Here is a 16,649-nt window from a genome sequence, read left to right on the forward strand (position 1 = left end):
TGTAGTTATTATTCGGTATCTAGTGGCTTTTTTTTTTTTTTTTTTTTTTTTCAGACAGAGTCTCGGTCTGTCGCCCAGACTGGACTGCAGTGGCGCCATCTCAGCTCACTGCAACCTCCACCTCCCAGGTTCAAGCAATTCTCTGCCTCAGCCTCTCGAGTAGCTGGGAGGTGCCCACCACCACGCCCGGCGAATTTTTTCTTTTTTCAGTAGACACGGGGTTTCACCATGTTGGTCAGGCTGGTCTTGAACTCCTGACCTCAGGTGATCTGCCTGCCTCGGCCTCCCAAAGTGCTGGGATTACAGGCATGAGCTACCGCGCCCCACCTGAACATCGTATTTTAAGAAAGCCATTGACAAATTAGAACATGTTCACAGAAGAGTTGTTAAGACAATGACAAAGACTTGAAGTCATGCTACTTGGAGCAATAAAGAAAGCTGTCATCTTAAACACTGCTGTGACCAGTTTAATGGTTCTTCTCATATCACCATGCTAGTTCACTAACAATCCCAAAACAGTGAATTAACACAACCTCATTCATATTACACATCTGTCAGGGATTGATGGGTTGATGGGGGTTTTGCTCTACACAGTCATTCAGATACCTAGACTGATGGAGGCTCTGCCATCTAATACCTGCATCATCTGGAACATTCAGCCTTGTTAGTCACGTGGCAAGGTCAGAGACAATGGGAAAGTTGCACACAAGCTCCAGAATGCTCCTGCCTCACAGTAACATGACCCCACGGACCTGTAAAAAACTGGAAAATATGGGCAAGCATGTAACACCTTATTAATCTTGTATTTAATCTTTTTTTTATTTTTATTTTTATTTTTGAGACAGAGTTTTGCTCTGTCGCCCAGGCTAGAGTGCAGTGGTGCAATCTCTGCTCACTGCAAGCTCCACCTCCCAGGTTCACATGATTCTCCTGCCTCAGCCTCCCGAGTAGCTGGGACTACAGACGGCCGCCACCGCACCCATCTAATTTTTTTGTATTTTTAGTAGAGACGGGGTTTCACTGTGTTAGCCAGGATGGTCTCGATCTCCTGACCTCGTGATCTGCCCGCCTCGGCCTTCCAAAGTACTGGGATTACAGGCGTGAGCCACCGCACCTGGCCTATTTAATAATTTTTAAATGGCCCAATGCTTAGCTTTCTCCTCAACCTTAAGAATAGTAGCTGGGAAATCATGGATTTGCTTTATCCTCAACCTTAAGAATAGTAGCTGGGAAATCATGGATTTGGTCTGCTATTATATTTTCTCTAATACGTGTTAAAATAAATGACTTTTAGAATTACAGAATTTCATCCACATGCCACCTAAAATCATTCTACCTGCTACACAGTGTGTCACTTTTAGAGGAGAAACTAGCTTGCTGAATGTAATCCGTTGCAGTAGAGGAAGAACGAAATGACGTTACATGGGAACGACAGCTCAAAGAGACTGTGAAATGCTGTGGGGTTCCTGAGTGGAAATTTGGGATCAAATTTGAGAAAAACAAAATGACAATTATGTCCCCAGAGTAAGACCATCATTCTGTTCTTTGTTTTGATTGTTTTGAGATGGAATCTCCTTCTGTTACCCAGGCTGGAGTGCCATGGCACGATCTCAGCTCACTGCAACCTCTGCCTCCCAGACTCAAGCAATTCTCCTGCCTCAGCATCCTGAGTAGCTGGGAGTACAGGCACCTGCCACCATGTCCAGCTAATTTTTTTGTATTTTTAGCAGAGATAGGGTTTTACCATGTTGACCAGGTTGGTCTCGAGCTTCTGACCTCAGGTGATTCGCCTGCCTAGGCCTCCCAAAGTGCTGGAATTGTAGGCGTGAGCCACCACGCCCTGCCAGGATAATCATTCTAACTTGGAAATATTAAAGAAGACGGAAATGCATAAGAATTCGGCTACAGAAGGTTAATAATACTATTAAATAAATGGAACATCAAAGTGAGTTTGAAAATTTGGGTTTTAAATTTCCAGTTTAAAAAAATTTTGTTTTAATTTTTATTGAGACTGGGTTTCACTCTGTTGCCCAACCTGGAATACAGTGGTGCTATCACTGTATTCCAATGGCTCACTGCAGCCTTGATCTCCTGGACTCAAGTGATCCTCCTGCCTCAGCCTCCTGAGTAGTTGGGACTACAGGCGGATACCACCAGGCCCAGCTAACACATTTATCTTTTTCAGAGATTTGAATTAGCCATTTAACCAGGCTGAGTAGTTGAGTAAGGAAAGCTGCTTCACTCAAAAATCACTTTGCTTTGATGATAGCAGTCAGTGGTATTTGTTATCAGATGTTGCACAAAATTCTTTTCCCACATTATCTCATTTGATCTTCACAACAATGCTATATATTAGACTCGATTACATATAGCTGTATAGATGAAAAATCTGGGGCCTATTTACAGTGAAATACTTGCACAAGGTCACAGAGCTGAGGCTGAATCCCAGGTCTTTAACTAAAATCCAACCCTTCAAAGGAACTCGAATTTCCCACCTGGTTTTAGGGGCTTTCGTTATAATCTTTCCATCATTTTCTTGTCTCTTACTATCCTTTTGGATCTAAGCAAGGTGTAAACAGCAATCGTTGAAAATTTACAGAGTCAGTTCTAAGTTATCACTAACTAAGGACCTTAGTTAGATTGAAGTGGGTGGCTGGGATGGAAAGAAATTTTCTATTTAACTTAAGACTGTTAGATTTTCTGAGTGGTTACTCTGTCTTGTTTCATTTTCTTACTTTTATATTTTCTTTCTTTCTCTCTTTTAAACATTTTTCCAGTCTAAAAGCCAGAATCAACAGGATCAAAAATCAAACAAAAATTCTGAGCTTCCCTAAGGACACACATAGGGGATTTGAGAATGTCAGCTGTACAAATATGACACCATCTTTAGACAAACTGTCTGGAAGGATGAGTTGGGGGGGGTGGATCCAGCCCCCGTGTGTTACATGCAGATGTCATGTGGCCATGCCTGTAGCCAGCTTTATTATCTGACAGATACGGAGCACAAATATTGACTTTTGCTATTTTTACTGTAACTGCAGCCATAAACATTGATTACTTCAGGAGAGTGCAGACGGGAAGGAGGCAGCAGTGTCTCCATGGCCCAAGAGAGCTTTTGTCTTTGCCTCAGGGCAGCCCAAAAAAGAGTAGGACTATGCATACGATCCTTACGGAATGATTAAATACAGAAATAGTAAAATGGTGATGATGTGAAAGATCCCGCAGGTTTGAGGGACTTAAAAATATCCCTATGGGTTCTGTACTGTCATCTGTGTTCATTTAGCCCAAGCAAATTCCGAATGCAGGAAAGAGGGGAACTCAAGAGCATTTAAAAGCCTCCCTCCTTCCATGGCGCATGCCTCTCCTCTGGGCAGACTTCCTCCCTTCTGATGGCAACACACAGTAATTGATAATTACATTTTCCAATTTCTTCCCCTCTACACCCCAGAATGATTTGCTTGGCAAGAGAAATAATCCATCGAACAATGCATATTGCGTTGTCGGTCCTTCGTAGGAAATGAAGGGATGCCTCTTTTGGTGACAATCTGTTTATTTTGCAGATGCAAAAAAAAAAAGCAAGGGATATTTTCTGATCTAGTGTTTTTGTTGTTGTTGTTGTTTGTTTGTTTGTTTGTTTTAGATTCAGAGCCTAAAATTTATGTCTCCAGTGTGGAGTCACCCAGATTTCCTTTTGGATTAGGTCTAATGTGTTCTGCGTGAGCGTCTGGAGTTAGAAAGATGATAGTGAACATTATGGACACTAACAGCATGATGGTGGGACAGACAGCCAGAAACTTGAAAGTGGGTCTAGAGGATGACTGGTTTCCATCTGCAAGAAAAGTTCTGTTGCCCCCTAGTATTCACTTCAACTGAACTCAGCATCTCAGCCAGGCACGCAAAGGCTTCAATCAGTTTAAAGCGGAAGAGTCTCCATTTCAAAGTGTATCTTATGCCAGCGCCCAACTCTGGCCTAAATCAGCCCAAAGCAAACAGACTTGAACTTTCTCTAGAGATTCAGGGAGTAGGAATGAAACCAACCTAGACACCTTTTGGGGTCAAAAATCATTCAGCTAGATCCAGAAGAACAAAGCAACGAATGGTTCCTCGTGGCCTGGAGGGGAAAGAGGGCCGTGTGTTAAAGATGGAAGTATGTATTGTAGGTTTTTGTTGTTGTTGTTGTTTTTTAGACGGAGTATCACTCTGTCGCCCAGGCTGGAGTGCAGTGGCATGACCTCGGTTCCCTGAAACCTCTGCCTCCCGGGTTTAAGCAGTTCTCTGCCTCAACCTCCTGATTAGCCGGGATTACAGGCACCCACCACCACGCCCGGCTAATTTTTGTATTTTCAGTAGAGATGGGGTTTCACCATCTTGGTCAGGCTGGTCTTGAACTCCTGACCTCGAGATTCACCCACTTTAGACTCCCAAAGTGTTGGGATTACAGGCGTGAGCCACCTCACCCGGACTATTATAGGTGTTTTAATGAGACGTGAAATCTTTTCCTTTGGAGTCTGGCTGTCAGGTGGCTTAAGACATTGAGCACATTTGCAGGACAGGCTCTACCACCAAACCTGCTGGTATCTGACTTTAGAAGAGTCATTCATTCATTGATTAAATACGCTTGACCGAGGAGTTTCCACCCATACGTGGGGTAGAGCATAGGAACATATCACATAGAGGAAAGGGCATCCAGGTTCAAACACATACACTTTGTGTAATTTCGTAAAGATGTCTTGTTTTTATTTTGAGCCTTGTTTTCATTATCTACAAAAGAGAAACACGACATGGTTGTTGCTAGGCTGAAACGAAATAATATTTGTACAGTGTTTAGCATATACGGTAACCAAAATACCTAAGTCCCCACTCACGGCTATAATTGCATAGCAACTTCCTCATTTTCTCTTCACCAATATCTGAACTCTTTTACTTTGGATAACTGTTATTAGATAACAACGAAACAATTTCTGTGTTCAAAAGTGTATTTGATTTAAGTGTGTATTTTGGTTATCGAAAATGTTGGGCTATTTTGTAAGTTTGTGGACTGATATTGACATTAATTATTAGGCCAATTGGTTATGGTAAGAGTAAAGAAAGTTTACTCCTACTCTTCATTTTCATCCATCATCCCCTGTAAGAAATATTAATCAACAAAATACAGAACGGTATCTATCAAGTAGTTTGTAGCATAGTTTGGGCCTAAGCTTAAATTTAAGGCAATCCAGTGGGGCCATTTACAAGGTCTTAGAAAATTGGCTGATATGTCCTATTTGCAAAGAAGACTGAAGTACCCCGTTTGTTTAAAATTAACATAAAATGTTATCCTGCCTGTCTACCTTTGCATGTACCTTGTAGATCTCCTTCTTTGAGCTTTTGTAAGGCAAGTAGAAAGATGCTATATTTTAGAGTTACTCTCCAGCACTGGTTGCATAATTCACCATGATAGGAAGGCTGTTTTCCAGTTCTCAGCCTGTAAGGCTTGCTGTAATTTCACACTTGGTAATATGAGCTTGTTTTCTGGATCATCAGTGTTGGGGGAAAAAAAAATTCTGTTAATGGATGGCAGTCTCTAGAATTTTCCATTGAGATTGAATAATACAATTCATTATCCTAGTTACACATCTTAGGTCTCTACTTGGAATCACGAAGTTCTTGAAACCAAAATACCTAAGTCCTCACTTACTGTTATAATTACATAGCAACTTCCTCATTTCCTTTAGCAAGATCCACTGAACTCTCTTACTTTTGATAATTGTTATTAGATAACGATGAAACAATTTTTTTTGTGTGTTCAAAAGTGTATTTTATTTAAATATTCATTTTGACTATCAAACATACCAAAAATGTTAGGCTATTTTTGTAAGTTCGTGCACTGATGTAGACAGTAATCATTAGGTCCATTGGTGGTAGTAACCAGTTTCTTCCAATAGTGAGTCCTGCCCTCGACCAAATTAGCAATATAATGTGTTATCCTCTAATAAGATGGGCAGATGGAAGGAGTAAGGACAAGGTCAAGATATATGATAAACTTACTTAAGCTCAACCAGTTAGAATCCAGGGCAATGGACTAGTTCTAGCAGGGGCAAATTGGTGAAGACAATTATACATGCTGGGTGGACAAATAGTTCACTAAATTTCTAGACCTAAGCTTATGCTCAACTTCATACAGTAGGAAGCTATTTATAGACCTTTCCCAGTGGGGAAGGAGGTACTGTTTGTATCATTTCAGGGTTTCAGACAAATATGACCATAAAGTGGCTTGACTTGGATAGAAGTGGCCTTACAAGGATACAGGACTATTAAAATAATACGAGAATGAACACTGCATTTGAAATCAAAATATCTGTCTTTATTTCAAGTTCCACCAGGTGACCAACTTAAAGCTCTGTAAGCTTTGGTTTACTCATCCATAAAATGTGGATAGCCATTTATGCTGCATAATATTCAGAGGATTAAGTAAAATTATGTATAAGAAATAAAAATAATGCCGGGCATGGTGGCTCACACCTGTAATCCCAGCACTTTGGGAGGCCGAGTGGGGTGGATCACGAGATCAAGAGATTGAGACCATCCTGGTCAACATGGTGAAACCCCGTCTCTACTAAAAATAGAAAAATTAGCAGGGTGTGGTGGCACACACCTGTAGTCCCAGCTACTCAGGAGGCTGAGGCAGGATAATTGCTTGAACCCGGGAGGTGGAGGTTGCAATGAGCCGAGATCGCGCCACTATACTCCAGCCTGGCAACAAAGCGAGACTCCATCTCAAAAAAAAAAAAAAAAAAAAAAAAAGAAAGAAAGAAAGAAAAATACAATGGACATATATGGTCTTTTTCTCTCCTCTATCCTTCACCACCTTCATGAAACATTCAAAAACCTTTGGTGACTTTCTGCTAAAGATAGTTAAAGCCAAAGATGTTAGCTTGCCATTCAGGATCTTAACTTGCCAACTATTATTTCCCACTATTTTTCCCCATACAAATATTTAGCAGACAACAACAACTCAATGTTTCCCTTGATGAGTCAGTTGTATTTGAGAGGTCTCATGAGGGAATCTGCTTGTCCAATTACACAGGACATCACTTCTCACTTTACACCTGGGAAGGAGAGAATCCTTGACTTTCAGATGTGGACACTCTATGTGATCAGAATCCTGGCCCAATGCCTGCCCGTGGATCATGCTAAACAAGTTCTGGAGAGTTTGATATGTGAGCCTGAAGGCCAGTTCTTTAACTGTCAAATTTTTATATTATCCTACATCAGTATCCTTATGGAAGTTCACACTATAATAGGTTAGTTAGATGACTATGAAATCAGAGTGATCGGGTGCAGTGGCTCATGGCTGGGTACGGTGGCTCACGCCTGTAATCCCAGCACTTTGGTAGGCTGAGGGCAGATCACAAGGTCAAGAGTTCGAGACCAGCCTGACCAACACGGTGAAACCCTGTCTCTACTAAAAATACAAACATTAGCCAGGTGTGGTGACACGCGCCTGTAATCCCAGCTACTTGGGAGGCTGAGGCAGGAGAATCCCTTGAACTTGGGAGGCAGAGGTTGCAGTGAGCCGAGATCATGCCACTGCACTCTAGCCTGGGCAATGGAGCAAGACTCCATCTCAAAAAAAAAAAAAAAAAAAAAAAAAAAAGAAAAGAAAAGAAAAGAAATCAGCGCCAAAAAAAAAAAAAAATCATTTGATGATATTACCAATGAGTGTGATCCTACTTCAATTATGTGTCATCATCAAGGAGGTCCAGACCTCAGTGGAAAATGGATTTGTGGGTGCCCCTGAGAGGCTCCGACTCTGTTGACAGAGCTCAAGGGGGCGCAGTTGTCACCGGGTGACATGAGTTGGTGGGACCTGGAACTGCTCTCACGCAGACAGAGTCTGGTAGACGGGAGACACACAAGAAATTAAATGTGTGTGTGTGCTTGCAGGGGCCTGTCTTAACCAATCCCCCAGGGGGCTCCTACTGGAGAGAAAAAAACAATGTAGTATTTAGCCATGGGCAAGTGTAGAAACGGAGGCTAGGAGAAATCCCTGCACACCTTTTTTTGGTCAGCTCATGAGTCATTCTCTCCCCAATACACAAAAACTCTACCTAAAACACATTAGATCACATTGCTTTTCTTAGTAGCATGTCATAGATTTTCTTCTCCACTTGTCCACGTTCTGTCAAAGATGAGGAATGATCTTGCAGAGCTCTTGGAGCTGAGAGCAGAGTGGAGCCAACCTGATCCCATAAGCTGACCTGGAAGCCTCCTGGGAAATTCTTCTTGAAACATCCCAGCCCCATTTCAGGGCCTCTCTGCTTTATCTGCAGATAACAATCTCAGCTCCTTACAGCTTGCCCATCACCTCATCTGTAGTGTTTGCCACTCTTAGTTTGTGTCAAACTCTAAGGAGTTGAGGGAAAAAAAAAAAACCATTTTGGGGCAGATAGTTCAAGGAAAAGTCAACATTGAGAGGTGACTTGGTTTTTCTCCTCTTACCCACACTACAGACCAGACTAAACTCAAAATAATACTATGAACGCAAAGAAAATCAAACCATCCTGACTCCTTTGCTATGTTTGAATAATCATGAGGACTCTTGTAGGAGTTTTCCACTAATTCATAAGGAAGCCCGCTCTAGCTTTTCTGAATGAGTTTATCAGTCCCTATTTTATTGTAAGGTCTATTGTGTTTTCTCAGCTATTCTAAAATGCAGCTGCGTTATCACTGTATATGGAGTATAAATGTTTAGTCACCTCTGAGTTATTGACTGGAATGCTCCTCGGGGACATGTCACTGCTAGGTGAGGTGGGGGTGGCTGAGTGGAGTGGCAGCCATCTGGTTATGTTGAACACGCCGGGACTGGGAGGAAGCACTACGAGAGAGAGTGTAGCTTAAAAAGGTGTATTTAATGCTACAAATGTTTATTTGTTTTCATTTGTAATATTTGTTTAGAAATTTCAAATAACACTAAAGAAGAACTCAATGTTTTAGATTTCCAATAGAGGGCATAGATTTAAAAGGCTGGAAGATACCACTTAACAAGCTAATCCCAGAGCAAATACAGAAACAATTCTTAACTATAATAAATGCTTTACCAGTGAATAGCTTTATCACTGAGTATGACGATAACAAAATATAGAACGTGAAATTTTAAACAGGAAAATCTCGTGGATATGTTCAAGGTTTTTTCAAGGTTTTTTTGTTTTTTTTTTTTTTTTTTTTGACACAGAGTCACTCTGTTGCTCAGGCTGGAGTGCAGTGGCACGATCTCGGCTCACTGCAAACTCTGCCTCCCAGGTTCAAGTGATTCTCATGCCTCAGCCTCCCGAGTAGCTGGGATTACAGGTGTGCACCACCACATCCAGCTCTTTTTGTATTTTTAGTAGAGACGGGTTTTCACCATGTTGGCCCAGCTGGTCACGAACTCCTGACCTTAAGTGATCCACCCGCCTCAGCCTCCCAAAGTGCTGGGATTACAGGCCTGAGCCACCATGCCTGGCTTTCAAGTTTTTTTTTTTACATTTCTGTAATGCTTTGCTCTCAAAGTTCAGCACTCTGAGGGAACAATGTAACCTGGTAAAAAAAAGACATGGGAATCATTCTGCAAGAAGCGATCTGCAACTTGCTTTGCAAATAATATGAACAGAATAATGCTATTTTTTAAAATCAATATCGCATGAAGGAATACTCTGTATCTCTGCAGATACACACATGAAAGAGTCAGGAAGTGAATCTTCCATGCTAATAACAATGTAGTTCCTCCTGCAGAGACAGGACAGTCCAGAGAAACTTTATTTTTAGACTATTGGACTATTTGTTTAATATGATACTGTTAACACGTATTTATATATTATTTGTAGACACTAAATATTGATAAAATTATTTTTAAAATGCAATAATAATAATCAAATGACCTCATGACATTGCTAAGCCTGCCAGGTTGGGCAATTTGAGGAATTTCCTCCAGGTTTTTGGACCTCAGTTTCCCAATCTGCAGGAGATTAGAGAATTCTTCATGGGGTCTTGTGGGTCTCCCATTGCTCCTCAAAACAATCTCAGCCACAGGGAAGTGGGGAACAGAGAGGTATGGGAAGGTTGATGAGAAAACTGAGTATATGTGTGGGAGGGGACGCCATAATTCAAATCCAAGCAGCTCTGCTCTCCTTTTAGTTTTTTAGAGCATTTCTCTACATTCGATCACGTTTGAACAATAGTGGAGTAAAAAAAAATCTATTGATAACTCCAACTCTACAAACTTCGAACCAAACAAAAACAGCCTTTAAGAGAATCATCTAAATCGGCAAGTAGCGTGCTCTGAGCTTCAATGTACAATTTACATAAAAGTCAAAAGGAAGCTCTAGCTTCCATCTCAGTCTCTGTTTTCTGCCCCTGGAGGGAGGCAGCAAAGAAAATGAAGGCACACCTGAGTGTCCAGACCTCATTCACGCTGGTTCTTCTGGCCACAGCAGCGGGCTTGCATGTGGAAGTCTCATTCTGATGTATTGTGATTCTTTGTTTTAAAACTCAAGCTTAGCAATTTATTTTTTAATCAGTTGGAACCCTTTTCATGGCAAATGGTAGAAAGCTCAATAAAATTTACGAAAGAAGAAAAAGGTTGGCATTGTTTCACATGACGGAGAAACTCAAGGCTTTAAGCATTGATCCATCCAGTGCCTCAAGTGACATAATTGTCACTTCATTTCTCAGCTCTGTGTTCTATGTTCCGTGCAGTGACAAAGTGGCTGCCTCACAGGTTCAGTTCAACCTAGGAGGGAACATTGCCTTCTAGTCATCTCTGGCCACTCCCATGAAAATCAAGGGACTTACTGATTGCCCAACTTGAGTCATCGGCCATGGAGACCCCAGTCACCAAGAGAGGAAGTTTGTGTTCTGATTAGCCAATGTGGACCAAATGGACTGGGGTTGGGGATGGGGGATACTCAAGGAAAATTTAGGGCACCATTTCTTGAAAAATGTAGAGAAAATAGTGAACCCGTGATAATAACATCCCAGTTGGCCCTGTGATTGTTATTGCAAAGCATTTTGAAGACAGAAGGAAATATGAGTGACCACTTCTGGGCTTCCTTTGTCCTCTGTGAGTCTTAAGGAGCAAATGTCATCTCGCTGCAGCTTAAATTTCTTAACAGAGTTTACTTGTTTAAAAGATTTTTTAACACAATACATCCTTTTTTCAAAACATTATTATTTTCAGATTATATAGACATGTATCAGAACTCTCTTAAATGGACTGCCATAGACAGATTCTACAGAGGGGTGAAGCTGCAAAATAAGTCTAAAGTAGAATAAAAGGAGAACCAAAAAGCAAATTGAGTGTCTTATTTCATGAAAAATAGTAACTATGCCCAATTCACATAATGAAAACCGCTGAGCATGTTATCCTTAACAAAATAATTTTATTAAGCAAAGTCCTTCTCTATTTAGCACAAGGAAAACATTATTTTAGTCAATTAATAATGCCCAAAGTGTTTTCTTAATATTTTGACAGTAATTTCAAATGGATCTGCATGCATAGAAATGATTATTAAACTAAGGCATATACACAGGCACACACATACTCACACCCCCATGATTATTATTATTACTCGTTGAAACTACAGCCTGAGGTAACAAGGAAAGTAAAGGTCAGACTTCCAAACAGAAAACACATGTATGGTGAGAGCACCATAAACTGCAGGGAAGACACAAATTTATTCTCATATTTTTCATCAAGTTTTTTTTTAGAGTTGTGGACAACAGAGACCTTTCTTATTGATTAAATTTCATAATGTTGAATTTGATCAAATCATAAGACATCAATTAGACTATAATTTTTAAAACATTATGAATGATAATAAAGGACAAATGGAATCATTATCAAAGAATGCCCTAAGTATTAAATTATCCCATCTTTATCTTGTTAAGAAAACTTAGAAATCGTCTGTGGGTGCTGGTGTGTTTTCAATTACAAAGAGTGTTTCCTCTTCTCATAAACTCACGGAAGCCATTTTCCAGCGCTCCAAGCGCAGCATAGCTATAGGTGGGCAACAAATATTCTTCTTTTCCGTGTGCTATCTAGGTATGGCTTCGCAGGGTTACCCTGTTGACCTTTTAAAGAGTCCAGACCAAGGCAGGACCATCCTTAGCTGAAGAGTTCTTGAAGAGTTTCCCTGATGTGGAGCTGTTGTACTCAAATTCCTGCTGGCAGTTTCCTAAGAAACGCTAAAAGTTCCTTAGGAGTCTGAATTAACCTGTTAATAGACAGTGTCTTTCTCCAACTGGGAATTTCTCCACTTTCTTCAAGCCCCATCAGTATTCTAGGGGAGAGATTTTAAGTACAGGACAGACTTACTACTCATTGCAGAACCAGAAGGGGGTGCCATAGGGCAAAGGAATCTTAGGCCATTCAGACTGTTTCTACAGGGATGAGTAATAATCACCACACGGATTACGTAACTTCCGGCCAACCACGGATGAAGCAAGGGCTATGAACATGATATTCTCTAAAGAATATTTGGGTTAAGATGGCTGTCTTTACTTTACCGTTTACGTAGCCAAGAATGAACAGAGAAAAATCTTTACCAAACTTATAAATTGTTGTTATTATTATTATTATTATTTATTTTTATTTTTATTTTTGAGCCGGAGTCTCACTCTGTCGCCCAGGCTGGAGTGCAGTGGCGCCATCTTGGTTCACTACAAGCTCTGCCTCCCGGGTTCACGCCATTCTCCTGTCTCAGCCTCCTGAATAGCTGGGACTACAGGCGCCCACCACCACGCCTGGCTATTTTTTTTTGTATTTTTAGTAGAGACAGGGTTTCACCGTGTTAGCCAGGATGGTCTCGAACTCCTGACCTCATGATCCACCCGTCTCGGCCTTCCAAAGTGCTGGGATTACAGGCCTGAACCACTGCACCCGGCCCAAACTTAGAAGTTATTGATGGTTGCCATCAATATGGCGGAAATAGTAAGGCACGTTTACAACACGAAGTGAAGAGGAGAAGCTATTGGCTAATGGACTTCACCGCTTGAAGGAAATGCCTGGCTGAGGCATAAGCTGAAGGTCCTCGGGAAGAACTCCATCTTATCTGGAAACGACTCCTGAGCTTAGACCAATTGGCCCCAGGGAAAGATGAGCCTTGATTGTACCTTTGGCAAAAGCTAAAAGTGCAAGAGATCATCCCGGGCAGAGGAGCCGGGTGTGGCACTCGTTCTTGACCTACACCTAGCAGGGATGGAACCAGTATTGCAGGAGGTGCTGGTCCAGCTGACTTCTCGCTCTGCAACAAACCCAGGAGTGTAACCTGCAGCAGAAGGTGGTGCCCCCACTTGCTGTTTTCTACTGCTTACTGAAAAGCAGATCTCAATTTCAGCGAAGCACTACCAGATTTTTCATCCTTCTTTTTCATGGATCTGAGAGACGTAAAAGTATTGTAGTTAGATTCAGACGGAACCCATTTTAAACACACTCTGTAAACAGAGAAAAAGATAAACATAGACAAAGAAAATATTCTGCCAAAGAAGGGAAACGACCCGAGAAACCTAGCAAATATAGAATGTGAAGTGAAATTCCTAACATGAGATAGAATAAAGTATTAGAAAATCTCTCATTGATATTTTTGACCAAGTTTGAGAGGATGTGGCATCTGTGGAGCTAGAGTCAACAGTTATGAAAAGGTACAGATCTGAAGTCAGGATTGTTTAACCAACTTTTATTTCAAATTCAGTAGATACTTGTGCAGGTTTTTTACCTAAGGGTATTGCATGATGCTGAGGTTTGGGGTATCAATGATACTGCCACCTAGGTACTGAGGATAGTACCAGTAGTTTTCAACCCTTGCCCCAATACCCAGTAATCACCAGTGTGTAGTGTTGCCATCTTTTTAAATTTTATTTATTTATTTTTTGAGACAGTGTCTCACTCTGTCACCAGGCTGGAGTGCAGTGGCGCGATCTTGGCTCACTGCAACCTCAGCCTCCCAGGTTCAAGTGATCCTCCTGCCTCAGCCTTCAGAGTAGCTGGGACTACAAGTGCGCGCCACCACACTCAGCCAATTTTTGTACTTTTGGTAGAAACGGGGTTTCACCATGTTGGTCAGGAGGGTCTCGATCTCTTGACCTCGTGATCCACTCACCTTGGCCTTCCAAAGTGCTGGGATTACAGACGTGAGCCACCGTGCCCAGCCGTGTTGCTATCTTTATGTCCAATGTTTAGTTCTCACTTATAAGTAAGAACATGCAGTATTTGGTTTTCTCATCTTGGGTTAATTTGCTCACGATAAGCCTAAGCCTCCATGGATGGCCTCCAGCTATATCTATGTTGCTGCAGAGGACATGATTTCATTATTTTTGCAGATGTATAGTATTCCATGATGTATATAGCATATTTTCTTTATCCAATTCACTGTTAATGAGCATCTAGGTTGATTCCATGTCTTTGCTATTTTGAATAGTGCTGTGATAAACATGTGAGTGCATGTGTCTTTTTGGTTAGAATGATTTGTTTTCTTTTGGATATATACCCAGTAATTCTGGGTCAAATGGTAATTCTGTTTTAAGTTCTTTGAGAAATTGCCAAACTGCTTTCCACAGTGGCTGGACTAATTTACATTCTCACCAACAGTGCATAAGCATTCCCTTTTCTCTACAGCCTTGCCAAGTTGGTTATATTTTAAAATGTCATGAAAGAAGTGAACTGGACATAGGCTGTGTAGAACATTGAATCAGTCAAGTAAAAGGAAGTTTAAGAAACTCTCCTAGAGCTCAGAGAGAAAGCAAGCTGACATTTAATGAATATTAGGAATTCCAAAAGTAAAAAAGAAAGCCAATTAGGAAGAAGAAATAATCAAAATAATACTGGAAGATAATGTTGCTAAAATGACTAAGGATTATGATCTTATTTTAAAAGGCTTAGCAAGTACCAGGAACAACTTATTTTAAAGAGCCACTTGAATGAAAATTATTGAGCACATTTGTATTACAGGCACTGAGTGAAGCCAAAAAAAAGTATTAGATGAAATAAACATGGTCCCTATTCCAACTGAGTTGAATATACCTTAGAAGACAAGCAAATCACAATCAGTAGCATAGAGTATGGGAAGCGCTATCACAGAAGTGAAAAGCTTAGCAGAGGTGCACTTTAATTGGCTTCGGGGATCAGGAAAATATCACTTTCCACAAGAAGTGATATTTGAGCAGACTTGAGGAATATGTAGGCATTATCTAGATAAAGAAAAATGTCTTCGGTGAGATGGGAAGTAATCCAGACAGAAGTAAAAGCCTGGGTAAAGTCTCAAACCTGAAAAAGAACATGCCACATTTAAACAACTAAGAACATTTCTGTAAGGTTGAAAAATCAAAGAAAAGGTGAGTTAATGAGGTTGAAGGAAAAACAGAGGCTACCTTATAAAAAATTTCATCCACTCTATACATCGCTTTACTCATAATCCTGAGATGAAGATTTGGACAATGCAGCACAAGGACCAGGACTTTTTATAACGATCATATGTATATTTTCAAAAAGGCTCTCTAGTGAGTGTGGACAATGAATAGCAGAAGAACCAGACAAATGGTGAGAGACTGATTGAAGGTCATCACAGGAATTTAGGGAGGAAAAGGCAATGTAAACTAGGAGAGTAGCCACGGGAATGGATAAAAATAGGTAGAGATGAGAAATTTTTCAAAACGTAGAATCAACCTTAATTGGATGTGGGCATTAGGGAGAAATATGACAGTCAGGTATCTGGTTTAGAGCCGTTAAATGCCATTCTCTGAGGTGGGAATCTCAGGAGGAAGATTGGATGATGACTTCTGCTTTGAACATGTTGAATTTAATGTGTTGAATAGGCAGTTGGAACTGGGGAAGGAGAAACTAGGGTGAAGATAGGGCCTTGTGAGAGCTTAGTGTATACATGGCAAATGTTTCCATGGGAGAGGAGATCTTTGCCTAAGGAAGTACAGAGAGTGGGAAGAGAATAATACTAAGAAGAGAAATCCACTAAGAGGATGCCGATGATACCTGCAATTAGAGGCATGGGGAAGGCTTTGCAATTCTTCTTATACAGTAAGGGGGTCATAACCCGGAGATGACGCGTTCGGAGGCTGCCAGGATGTAGTTGAAAGGCTGAACCTTTGAATAGCATGTGGAAAATCTTGGCCCTTTGAGTATCTGAAAAAGCTGCAGGGAAGGGTTTTCTAAGGGGAGAATGAGGTTTCAAACATGCCATGAATATGAAGTGATTAGAGGAAGTAGAATTTTTCATTGAAGGGGAGTTCAATGGTTACAGTAGATATGCCTTGGAAGAAGGGAGGATATTTGAAAAAATGTACAAGAACTACACGGAGGAGAGAAGATAAATGAATGGCAGAGGGTTGTGTCCTCTGCATTGAAAAAGGACAACAGAGATAGGAGGCATGATGAAGTATGACAAGAACCACATTGAGTTATATTCTAAATATTAGTTTTAAAATTTCATGTTTAGTGGAAAAAATACATTAAGCATCTGAGTGGAAGGAAAATAACTACCTAAATGAGAACTGAAAGCAGTTTGTCACCAGAATGTGTCTCCTAATATCAGATAACCATGAAGCAACACCCAAGGAATTTTGAGATGAAAAGATTGTGAAAATAATTTTATACCCAGCTGTTGTTTATGTGAGATGATACT

General features: G+C 40.8%; 1 long non-coding RNA gene across 1 annotated transcript; it reads right to left on the minus strand.

Annotated features, from left to right (window-relative positions):
* Window positions 1–4,707: 4,707 nt before the first annotated feature.
* Window positions 4,708–12,359, minus strand: LOC106993896 (uncharacterized). The gene is made up of 5 exons (XR_013406765.1): window positions 12,335–12,359; window positions 9,436–9,558; window positions 6,635–6,755; window positions 5,343–5,511; window positions 4,708–4,761 (listed from the first exon to the last, which is right to left on the minus strand). It is a non-coding gene; the product is annotated as an uncharacterized LOC106993896 (long non-coding RNA).
* Between the last annotated feature and the right edge of the window lie 4,290 nt (window positions 12,360–16,649).

Source organism: Macaca mulatta, chromosome 16, assembly GCF_049350105.2.
Source record: "Macaca mulatta isolate MMU2019108-1 chromosome 16, T2T-MMU8v2.0, whole genome shotgun sequence".
Taxonomy (NCBI): domain Eukaryota; kingdom Metazoa; phylum Chordata; class Mammalia; order Primates; family Cercopithecidae; genus Macaca; species Macaca mulatta.